General features: G+C 33.3%; 1 long non-coding RNA gene across 1 annotated transcript; it reads left to right on the forward strand.

Annotated features, from left to right (window-relative positions):
- The first annotated feature begins 3,864 nt into the window (after positions 1–3,864).
- On the forward strand, positions 3,865–8,542 carry LOC105788624 (uncharacterized). The gene is made up of 4 exons (XR_001132099.2): positions 3,865–4,000; positions 4,083–4,443; positions 4,566–4,668; positions 8,456–8,542. It is a non-coding gene; the product is annotated as an uncharacterized LOC105788624 (long non-coding RNA).
- The last annotated feature ends 2,966 nt before the right edge of the window (positions 8,543–11,508 follow it).

An 11,508-nucleotide genomic window follows, 5' to 3' on the forward strand; every position in this document is an offset into this window, starting at 1 on the left:
AGCGCGCTGACGCAAGACGGGAGCAAAGAAAGCGACAAAGTGAGGCGACAGCGCGACTTATGGGAGCGATTCTGGCGCCTTGACTTCTTTGTAATGAGGCGAGAAGTGACCCTAGGGTTTCTTTGATAGTTTGGGTCGATGGGGTTTTTGGGCTTAGCAAAATTGGGCTGAAACATTTGGATTTTTTTTGTTTGTTTTTCCTTTAACGGGCCGGGTACATTTGGGCTTGTATATAAACATTTAAACTAATATGTTTCAATAATAATAAAAATAATAATAATAACTAATTTTATAAAATTGTATTCAAATTAACTCATACACTATTTCTTAATTCAATTTATACCATTAATCTTTCAATAAACATTTCATATATTAAATCAACTTGTTTCAACAACAATAATAATAATAACTATCTTTCAATTCGATTCGTTCATTTTTAATCAATTTACACTTATAATCTTTTAACACTCAATTTATACATTAAATCCATAAATAAATTTCAATAACTTGTATTCAATTAAATTCACATATTATTTCACTATTTCAAATCATTTTATTTTCACTTCTCATTTCTCAACAATAGCTATTTCAGTTTGCTTTTCTTTACTAATATTTTTACATCATCTCATACTACCAAAACCATTTCATGAACTATATCATTATCTATTTCTTGAACCCAAGGTTCATACATTTCATTTTCTATATATCAATTTAATTTCTCTTTTCGATTCATATTCAAGATCATTCAATAAAATTTATATTATCAAAATTATTCATTTACCCCTATTAACTTGACTCGGACTCGGCGGATACACGGATTCCAACCAACACACCAGTACGGCACATTGTGCCTAAAACGGTACATAGTACCTAAACGATGAATCGAGAACGATAGCAAAGGATGTGATAATGATAACATTAATGTGATTTCAACACACAAAGTGTGAATGAATAAGAATGATAATAAAGATTCGACACACAAAGTGCCGAATCGATATGATAATGATGAGTCGGCACATAAGTGCATGATCAGTAAGCCGGCAAAAACCCGTACTCTTCCATATCCTATGGCATGCCAACTATATCCGACTAGCCCGACTAGTTAATAGGGTATTTAATTCACTTTCCAGTACAATTTCCATCTTAGTTCAGTATCAATTATAATTCCTTATTTCAATCAGTTTCACAGTATTGTAGTAATTCATTACTTCAGTAATTTCACAGATCAATGCAGTACACATAACAATATTCAGTATTCCATAATTCAGTTCAGTATCAGTCTCAATTTCAATACCCAATCATATCATTAGTAATTTCCATTCAATTCACATACAATTCAATATCATTTAATTCAATATCAATATTCACCTTATTTCTATTTACTAAACATATTATTCAAAATTCAACAATTGCTATTAATAAATTCAATATCAATACATATTTATCATTCAATTCAATCATGATACTTAACTCAATTTGCTTATCATGTATATTAATTTAAATTTTAACAATTAATAATTAAATTCGAATTATAGTAATACTAACCGAAATTTTCTCGAATCACTCATTGTCTACCTTCTCCTTTCCTTTCTTGGACAATGACTCTTGCACGACATTAGCTACGTAATTAAACAATTAAAAATCATTAATACACAATTTCATCAAAATATTTCCATTTATACCTAAACTTTACCTAAAATCTAATTTAATCCCTTATCAATACTAATTTTATTTTCCCAATCTAAATCCATATTCTCTTTAAATTCTTACTATAAACTCATTTTAACTCTTCATTTTCACCATAAATCCCTAATTTCAAAATTCTCTCAATTTAGTCCCTATTAATTCAAAGCCGACACTTTATTTTACAATTAAATCCTTTACTAACTTCTAACTTGAAATTAAATCAATTTAACCCCAACACTTCAATTTATTCAACATGAACAACATCTAATAATCTACTAACTTTCAAAATATCAACATAAATCAAGTAGTATTTATCTCTAGGATTCCAAAACATCAAAACTAAGAGAAAAGGGATTAAATTGACTTACCAAATTAATTTTGAACCTTAAAACCCCAAATTTTCCTTTTTCTTTCTTTCTTTCTCTCCTGTTTCTTCTCTGTTTCGTCCATGCTTAATGTTCTGTTTCTTTCTTTCTTTCTTTTATTTCTTGTTTTATTAATATAATAATTTAATAGTTTTACTTAAATAATAAGTAAATACATAATAATCACAAATATATGTATTTTATTTATACACTTGGATTTATTTCTACCACACACTTGTCATAATTTTGGTTTAATTTACCTAATAATATAATATAATATAATATAATATAATATAATATAATATAATTTATAACTAAATAAATATTTTAATATATTTAAAACATAAAAATCTAAGATTTTATCATACTTATGCCGCCTCATTTATAGGATTTGGCATATTTACCTATTTAGTCCTTTTAACTTTTCTTTAATCTATTATTTAACTTTTACCCTACTTCAATTTAGTCCTTTTCACAACAACTCCTAATTAAGTCAAATTCACCTAATCAAAACCTAATTAACTACACAACTAGCTTCAGAATATTTATGATAAATATTTACGAGTCCAATTTACGAAATGGAGTCTCGAGAATATTTTTTTTCAATTTTATACTTTTTAATCAATTAACCATCGAAACGTTAAAATTTCTTAACGAAACTTTAATACTATCCTATTGACACTCCGTAAATATTTATAAAAATATTTACGGCTCAGTTTATAATATCGAGGTCTCGATACCTCGTTTTTGACCCAATTTACCTAATAATTTCTTTTAAATCACAAAATTCAATAATTTTAGAAATATTTCTAAAATCACGCTTAACTTATAATTATTAGTTAATAAATTTTTCTAAATTTTTTTCATCGGATTTAGTGATCTCAAATCACTATTCTGACTCTACTGAAAATTGGCCTGTTACAATAAGACTGGGATTTTATTGAAATAGGCTAAAAACAAAGCTAATAGCCGACCCAATCAATGGCCCAACTGTCTGTTCAAAATTAAACTACATTAAAAACCTAATGAAAAAATACTATCAACCTTCTGACTACCTTATTGGAAACTGAAATGCAATAAAAGAGAAAAAAATAAATTAACACCTAACCCAGTCAAATCAATGAACAACTGGACTCCAATAGCGTCTGTTGAATTATCATTTCCAAAGCTCTAGCGTTCCGTCAATAGCAGTCCCCAAAGCATTAATATATCACTTCTGCTATCTGTTTTAATTTCTTTTCCCGTGAAACATTTCATCAATCTGGATTTCTTGACCAAATTCCTGCCGAGGCAGAAGCGTGGCTCTCTAGATCTGCTCCTTTCAGATAAGTACTTTCTCCTTTCTCAAGCGCATTCTTTGCTAATCTGTGAGCATCCATGTTCTAAGATCTATGAGTATACTGAAAAATGACTTCTTGAAAATCGGCTTTCTTGTTCTGAATATCTCTAATAATGGCTCTGATGACTGATTTATCTGTGGAATTCTCCTGGCATTTTTTTTTATTTTTGAATCCCCCATAAGAATTACCGACTGGATCCTTAGTAAAATCCCTAAATTTGCACCGTCTAAACATGCATATGCCTCTGCAGCAAACGAAGAAGGAACGTTTCTATGGATAACCGTCTTTAATACCTTAACATTTCCCCTCAGATCCCGTCCTACAAGGCCAGATGCTGAACTGAAAGTTTTGCTGTCGTACGCTGCATCAAAGTGGATCCTGACTCTTAGTAGGGCCTCCTGTACCCTAGAGCTTTTGTATATGCTCTCATCATTTTTTTATGCTTTTAATCCTTCCTACTCTGCCATGTATCTTTGAATATTAAGTACTAAAGCCCTTCCTGTTGTGATTTTCCTCTCGTGAATAAATTGATTTCTGGAGAACCATATCCACCATAACGAGTAACAGAATAGTAGACATTGGCCGTTGTCGCTCCTCTTGAAGACCCAGGTTAGCCACTCCCACATAGACTGACTCTTGTTATTCATAATCCAAGAGAAATTTAACAAATTCCAAACTTCGGCTGTTATAGGACATTCTCGAAAGACGTGGAGGCTACCTTTAGCCGCTGAACTACATCGAGGACATCTGTCATTTGAAACAACTCTCCTGATTCTGAGGTTAACAAAGTTTGGTAAAAAATCCCAAGAGATCCGCCAGATTGTAAATGAAATTTTTGATGGCATCTGTAGGTTCCACAGTTTTTTGTAAAATTCTTTTATTCCGGTTTGTAATAAATAGTAACTAGGATCCGAGTTAGCAATTTGTAATAGTTTATAGGCACTGCGGGCTGAGAACTCACCAGATAATTCTCCTTTCCAAACCTGAAAATCTTCATGCTCAATCTCTGCAAGGGAATTTGAAGAATTTTCCGAGCAATATCCTCTTGAAAGGTATTATTAACGGATCCAATTTCCATTCTCTATTTGAAGAATCAATAAGGTCCGAAACTAACTGTATTTCACCTCTGTTTGTTCTATTATGTGCTTCAATTTTGTCAACCCCCTGAATCCAGCTATCATCCCATATGGATATCCTATCTCCTCTGTCTACTCTCCAGCACATCCCTCTTTGGAGAAGACCCTTTGCAGCCCATATGCTTTTCTAGGTAAAAGAAGGTAAATTTCCCAGCTTCGCAGTTAAGAAACTAGAGTGCAGGTAATACTTTGCTTTTAAAATTCTGGCTAATAAAGAATTTGGATAATTAATGAGACGCCAACCTTGCTTCGCTAATAACGCAGTATTGAACTGACAAAAATTTTGAAAACCTATACCCCCATCTTCTTTTAATGAACAGAGATGTTTCCAACTACACCAATGAATTCCTCTTTTACCCTTTCCTTTCTGCCACCAGAACTTAGCAACAATACTTTCCAACTCATCACATAGTGTTTTAGGAAATAAGAAACAAGCCATCGAATATGTTGGTATAGCCTGTAAAATGGCCTTTATAAAAACTTCTTTACCACCTTGTGATAGAAATCTGATGCTCCAATTGTCGATGCATTTTTTGAACCGGTCATTCATATTTTGAAAAGCAGCCTTCTTTCATGCCCCACCATATTAGGTAATCCCAAATATCGTTCTGGATAATTCGACCTCCTTACTCCTAATAAGTTAACAATCTGTCTTCTATCTTCTTCCTCTGTGTTTTTGCTAAAAAATACTGAAGATTTCTCAAAGTTTACACACTGTCCCGTTTGAGTTTTGTATTCATCTAAGATTTCTTTAAAATGCTAGCACCCCTCTTTGTTGCTTCTCCAAACAAAATACAATCATCAACAAATAAAATATGGGAAACCTGTGGCCCTTTCCTACTTACCCTCACTCCCTTTAAAGTGCTTCTTTTCATTGCCTGCCTCAATAAGCTCGACAAGCCCTTACCACATAAAAGAAATAAAAACGAGCTAATTGGATCGCCTTGTCTCAAGCCTCTGGATGGCGCGAATTAACCCCGCTATGTCCATTAATAACAACTAAATACGAAACGATAGAAATACATTTCATGATAGCCTTCACCCAGTTAAGATCAAACCCCATCTTTATCATAACTTCTTCAATAAAACTCCATTCAACCCTATCATAAACTTTACTCATATCAAGTTTAATAGCCATAAATCCTTTTTTCCCCAGTCTCTTCTATTTTAACTTATGCAGTACTTCGTATGCTAGCATCACATTATCTGAAATTAATCGACCAGGCACAAAAGCACTTTGGGCCTCATCAATACATTTTCCAATAACCTTTCCAAGTCTACTTGCTATTACCTTAGCAATAACTTTATAAAGTACATTGCATAGACTAATCGGCCTATATTGCGACATTGACAAAGGATTATTAACTTTGGGTATAAGAACTATATTTGTAGAATTTATTGAACTAACCTTCATATATTCATTCAAAATTTGAGAGCAGAAAGAAATAACATCTTCTCCCACAATCTGCCAACACTTCTGGTAAAAAACCGCTGGAAAGCCATCCTTCCATGGTGCCTTCATTGGTCCCATCTCAAAAACTGCTTCCATGATTTCCTCTTTTGTATATGATGCTGTAAGAAATTGATTATCATCCTCTTGAATACATCGCTCAATCCTTGATATTATACTATCATTATTCCTTCTTTTTCTAGTCGTGAACAAAATCTGAAAATAAGATCGCGCAACTCCTTCAATATCCTGCTGAAGCTTCAACTCTCTTCCTTCTTCGTTCATCAGCTTATGGATAGAATTTTTCCTCTTCCGTTGTGAAGCTTGACTATGAAAGAATTTTTTGTTTTTATCCCCAAATTTCAACTAATTAATCCTGGCTCTTTGTTCCCAATAGCATTCATCTTTTTCAATCTCAAAGTTCAAATTTATTCTAGTCTCTATCAGCTCAGCTAAAGTCTTATCATCCCTTTCGACTTCAACCAACTCCTCTAGTTTTTTTGTAAGGGCCTGTTTAATTTTCTTCCTATTTGTTTGAATTTCTCCAGCCCACTTCTTCAACCCTGTTTTCAAAATTTCCAACCTCTGCATCAATTCCCCTGATGATTTTTCCCAAATACCCTTTACCACCTCAATAAAAGATTCCTCCATTAACCACCAAGCTTCAAATTTAAAATTGATGTTCTGTACCTTAACTCCATTTTTCGTAGTATCGATAAGAAGAGGACAATGATCTGAGAATGAGTGGATAAGATGTTGGGCCTTCACCTCTGGAAACAGCGTAATCCAACCCATGTTAGCAACTCTTCTATAAAGTCGTTCTCGTATATTCGTCTCTGGAAGATTACCTCTTTCCCAAGTGAAACAACTACCCTCAAAACCCACATCATACAATTGACAATCTTTAAGCGTTTTCCGGAAGCATTCCATTCTTCTCTCATCTCTGGGTAAGCTTCTTTTTTTTTCCAAACCATACATTATTTCATTGAAATCTCCACAAACTAGCTAAGGCATTTCCATTCCTGTGGCTAAGCTTCTCAAAATCTCCCATGACTCATTCCTATACTGAACGTATGGAGATCCATAAAATCATGTGAGTCTCCACTTTGCTCATCTTTCGTTATCTTCAACTAACACATCAATATGTCTTTTAGAGAAACTACACAGAATTATATCAACATTAGTTCTCCAAGCTAAACATAAACCTTTCCTTGTACCTTCAGGATCAACTTCAATACCGTTGAGATACCCACATCTCCTTCGAACTATTTCCATCTGCTTTCTTCTTAGTTTTGTCTCCATGAAGAAGACTATTTGGGGATTTTTTATCTTCAATAAATACCGAAGTCTTCGAACCGTCCGTTGTCTCCCCAAACCACGGACGTTCCAGCTTAAAATTTTCATTGCGCCCGGTCGGCTAACCTCTTGGTAGCCACCGATGATAAAAAATTTTGACCTTCCATCTCACCCCTGTTTCGCTTTTTCCCCTCCTCCCCTGTTAGAGCTTCATCTTCCAGGTCATGACCCATTAATGCATATGTCTGATAGGGCCGTGATTTCTCTTTTTGTTTATCCATAGCTAATCCTCTCCCTTCTAGGCTAAACCCCAATATTGAATCAATGGTTTTCTTTTTGCTTTCTTTAGGATCCCCACTTCTTAAGTTCAACCCCCTGATCTATTCTCCAACCACCCTCCTTCTTTATCCCCGTCCTCCTCTTCTCGTAGCCAGATACTATTCATTGATAGAGCTCTACGTGATGGTGCGCGCAAAGATAGATCCCATCCCATCTCTATAAAATCTACTCCAATCATCATTTTTGTCTCACAATAAGAGTCATTATGTCCCGAACGACCACAAAAAAAACAGAACAGCATTAGACGTTCATAATTAAACTTGACATATGAACATACTCCGTTTGACATAACTTGCTTCTTTCTTCTTAATGGCTTCCTAACATCAATCTGCACTCTAACTCTCATATAATTACGATTTTCCTTACCCAGAATTGAACCATCATACTCTAAGAAATCTCCAATAAAGTTCCCGAGTAGCTTCACTAGATTCTTAGAGAATAAACCAATTGGAACATCGTGGATTTGTACCCAAAATGAAACATAAACTAAAGGTATTTTAAGCGGATCTTCACCTCTTTTCAATTTGCTCAGAATTAATAAATGATTGTTAAACGTCCACGGAAGACCCTTTAAAACTCTCTCCATATCCATGCTATGAAAAAACTTGAAAAGATACCTTTTCTCCCCCAAATCTTGGATCTGTACCCCACAGATAGGATGCCATAAATTTGCTAAAGTACTCGTCATAGCCAAAAAATTAATGATACTAGCTGTTAAGAAATAACCCACAAGCTGGTAATCTCCCACAACTGTTTGCGTCCTTGAATCAGCCTGGATTTATAAAATTTCTTCTTCTTCTTCATTTATCGATAACTATGCTAATTCAGTCTCCATGATTGCAGGAATAAAGAGCTAGAGAACACTACCACTAGCCGATTGACTTAATGAAGAGATCCTTGAGAGACGTGGAAGATCAAACAATAGAAATAAAAAAACCTAGAAAAACCAAGAAAAAAATCACAGAAACCTAAGACTCATGCCAGAGACGGCAGACAGAACCGTGCTAGGGTAGCAGACCTTTTAGCGTTTCAGTAATTAAAATTGAATGTGTATGTAATTAAGGTATAAATTATAATATTTGATAAATCTGAAACACATCGATATTAGTTAAAAAAATCCTAATTTTTTAAATTTGATAAAAAACAGTATATATCAATAATTTAACCCCCTTCCAAATATGTCATAAAAATCCAAATTTGTTGGTTTTTTGATTCTTGTGAAAAAATTGCTTATTTTTAAAAATAATATTTATGACACGTTTGGTTGGGGAATGAAATAAGATTATAATCTAATAGAGTTGTAATCAATTATTCAGGTTGTTAGGTTGAATGGAATGGAATAGATATATAATAGTATTCTTGTGTTTGGTTGAATGCAATTGAATAGATCTGTAATAGTATTATTGTATTTGGTTGAATGAAATAAATGTTGTAATAGTATAAGAAAAAAGGTTTAAATGACCAAAGTACTCGTAACAAATTTCTTTTAGATAGATGATTATTGTTATTATTTATTAAATTTTAATAAGATTATTATTAAATATAATTTAATAACTGATAAAGGATGAGAAGGATGAACGCGAAAGCGGATCGTAAAGTTTGTCAAAGTCGTAGATTTGACTTAAGGCTCTAGATGTTCGGAAAGAAATTTGGATTTTGACACAACCTGAAACGAAATTGAATCCAAGTCAAATAAAACAATTAAAATAAATAACTAAAATAAAATAATAAATCAAAGATTAAGGAAGCGAATAAAGAAGATAAATGGAAAGATAGAACGTGAAGTGTGGAAGTCTTAAGAAGCCTTGGAAACACGAAGAATCCACAACTCCTTTCAAGCGGCTCTAATTTCCCCTGCAAGATAGAAACCTTGGCAAGAAAAAGTTTGAAGATGATTCCCACAATCTAAAAAGATTGTTAAAACTCTTCTAAAAGAAACTCAAGAGAAATTCTTGAAAAGAATAACCCAGAGAGAATTTATTAACTCAAAACAAAATAGAATAATAATGTATTGAATGTATTGTGTACAATGCAAAGGTCTATATATAGGCTAGCTAAATAAATTTAAATAAAACTCCTAAGTATATTAGAACTCTAATTTAATTTAAACAAGAAGTAGTTTTAAACTAAACTTTCTTGTTAACATAAAATTCCTAAATAAATTAAAATACTTAATAATTAAAAAAATTAGAATATAATAATAATAAAATAATAAGAGCTGATAAATAAAACTTATATAATAAAAATTAAGCCTAAAACTCAAACCTAATATGAAACATCTATGCTTGTGAAATCAATTGGGGTTTTTGAAGTGAAATGCCTAAGCTTGTTAACATTTTCCACATGGGCTTGTCATCATAGATTGAGAGTTTTGGCACACGAACATAATTAGTCTATTCTAATTCATCATTACTCCAGAATTCATCGTCTTGAAACTTCAACTCTTCTTCTTGAATTTTTTTGTGATGAAGTCTTGAACCACTAAGTTGAGTTTTGACTTTATCTGTTTGGATTTGGATCTCATAATTGGGCCTGGAGGGAAACTAAGCGCATCTTTATTATAGCCTTTGAATTGGCCTGAGTTGCTCATATCATTCCTCCCTTCCACAAAAGGATTCGTCATCGAATCTACAATATCAAAAGGAGAAAGTTCAGTGACATTAAAAGTGCTAACATTATACTCACCAGGAAGGTCGATTTGATATGTATTATCATTAATGCGCTTGAGTACTTGAAAAGGTCCATCACCACGTGGGTCCAATTTTGTTTTGCGCTTAGTTGGAAATCACTCTTTTCTCATGTGGACCTAAACCTAATCACCAGGCTTAAAGATAATTTGCTTAGGCCCCTTGTTAGCTTTGTTGGCAGTTGCTTCATTTGTTTTGGCGATTCGTTGTCTTGCTTTCGCATGCATGGATTTCACCAACTTAGCTTTCTTCTCACCATCTAAATTAGAAATGTTTTCTATAGGCAATGGTACAAGATCAAGTACAGTTAGTGGATTAAAACCATAAACAAGTTCAAATAGGGAGTAGGCAGTTGTAGAGTGAATAGATTGGTTATATGCAAACTCAACAAATGGCAAACATTCTTCCCAATTTTTAAGGTTCTTACCCACAACAGCTTGTAGTAAAGCACCTAAGACTCGATTGACTACCTTAGTTTGTCCATCGGTTTGGTGGTGACATGTAGTAGAATATAATAATTTAGTACCAAGCTTACCCCACAATACTTTCCAGAAGTGGCTTAGGAACTTTATGTCTTTGTTCGATAAAATGGTGCGAGGTATCCCATGTAGGCACACCACCTCTCGAAAGAATAAGTCAGCCACATATGTAGCGTCATCCGTTTTGTGACAAGGAATAAAGTGAGCCATCTTTGAAAACCTGTCAACAACAACAAAGATACTATCTCGACCCTTTTTGGTTCGTGGCAAACCAAGAATGAAATTCATGGATAAGTCTACCCATGGCAAAGAAGAAATCGGCAAAGAAGTATAAAGTCTATGAGGCATTACCTTAGATTTTGCTTGTTTATAAGTAATACAATTAGAACATACCTTTTCAACGTCTTTTTTCATGTGCGGCCAATAAAAATGTTCATGTAGAATATCTAGTGTCTTGGCGACACCAAAGTGTCCCATTAGGCCTCCACTATGTGCCTCACGAATTAATAACTCTCTCATAGAACATTGTGGAACACATAACTTGTTTAGGCGAAAAAGAAACCCATCTACAAGATAAAACTTGTTAAAGGCACCATTCCCACAATTAAAAGAATATTTGCAAAACCAATATCATTTAAGTATAAATCTTTTATATGTTCAAACCCTAAGACTTTAGCATTTAATGTAGTTATCAAATAATATCTACGAGATAAGGCATCAGCAACTACAT

This window comes from Gossypium raimondii, chromosome 2, assembly GCF_025698545.1.
Source record: "Gossypium raimondii isolate GPD5lz chromosome 2, ASM2569854v1, whole genome shotgun sequence".
Classification (NCBI taxonomy): domain Eukaryota; kingdom Viridiplantae; phylum Streptophyta; class Magnoliopsida; order Malvales; family Malvaceae; genus Gossypium; species Gossypium raimondii.